Source organism: Echinops telfairi, unplaced genomic scaffold (assembly GCF_000313985.2).
Source record: "Echinops telfairi isolate 266 unplaced genomic scaffold, ASM31398v2 ScPeMD7_2;HRSCAF=8, whole genome shotgun sequence".
Classification (NCBI taxonomy): domain Eukaryota; kingdom Metazoa; phylum Chordata; class Mammalia; order Afrosoricida; family Tenrecidae; genus Echinops; species Echinops telfairi.
Window position 1 is genome coordinate 40000663 of NW_022103898.1, and position 1113 is coordinate 40001775.

Sequence of the window (1113 nt, forward strand, 5' to 3'; positions counted from 1 at the left end):
ATCTATCTATCTATCTATCTATCTATCTATCTATCTATTTTCCTGGGTTGTACAAACAGTTAAGCACCAGACTTCTAGCTGAAAGGTTGATGATTCCTCTGAACTAAACCTGGGTAACCCTTCTGCTTCAGAAGGTCACAGCCTTGAAGACCCCACAGAGCAGTTACACTGTGCACAGTATAGAAGCTACGTGACTTCTACAAATGATCGAGAATTAAACTACAAGCCCTAGAAGAAGGCAACAGAACCATTCACCAATAGAACCTGTTGGTTCAGGACCAAGAACAGTGCCTCACAATCCCCCACCCCCACTCCCACCTTTATTTCTGTCTTTTTCTTTGCATCCCCTTTACCACTACTCCAATCATGCCATGGCCCCTCCATTCCTATGGTGCTGGTAGTAGCCCGAGTCCATTCCCATGCATGATGACGCCATGTCTGCAGAACAGAACTGCGCTACAGGGTTTCAAGGCCATGGTTGATCCTGTAGAAGCAGAACATCAGGCCTGGCCTGTCTCTGAGGCAGCTCATGAGGATTTACTCACCACCAACCTTCAGCGAGCTGAGTGCTTCACTGTTTGTGCAACCCAGGGACTCCTCCGGTGTCTCCCATGCTGCTGGAGTTGGTTCCAGGAATGTGACGCCTCGTCCTTGTGCTCGCGTCTCCATCACCACGTCTCTCAGGCTGTTTATTCAGTCTGGTGGTTGTCAAAGAGTGGTTCAACAGCAGCACAAAACCACCTCTGGAAACGTGTTAGAAATGCAAACTCTTGTGCTCAATCTAGCCCTATTAAAACAGAAAGCTGGGAGTGAAAAATCCGTATTTTAACAAGTTCTTAATCAGTCCAGACCTGTCACTTTTTAAATAGCAGTTGAAGCTCTTCTTTTCCTTGAAACTCTAATACAAGAGCAACATCTCAAGCAAACAATCAAATGCCACAGGTGACACTATCAAAATATGGCTATTTTGTTTCCATACTGCTATTTTGTAATATTCTCAAGTTCATTATCGATTTACTGCTTAGTTCTTGTGCTGATTTGGTATCATTTAATGTTTCGCATGGTGAGACTTGTCTGCCTAGTTATCTATCAACGGTTTTGAGCACAAAGATC

At 44.5% G+C, this 1113-nt stretch overlaps 1 long non-coding RNA gene across 2 annotated transcripts in view; it reads right to left on the reverse strand.

Annotated features, from left to right (window-relative positions):
- Window positions 1-770, reverse strand: part of LOC123521627 — a 22807-nt gene extending 22037 nt beyond the window's left edge. The window contains exon 1 of one of the 2 annotated variants that reach the window (XR_006680020.1): window positions 553-770. This is a non-coding gene — a long non-coding RNA (uncharacterized LOC123521627). Of the gene's footprint in view, window positions 1-545 lie in introns of both variants that reach the window. The other variant, XR_006680021.1, reaches the window with a different exon arrangement.
- Between the last annotated feature and the right edge of the window lie 343 nt (window positions 771-1113).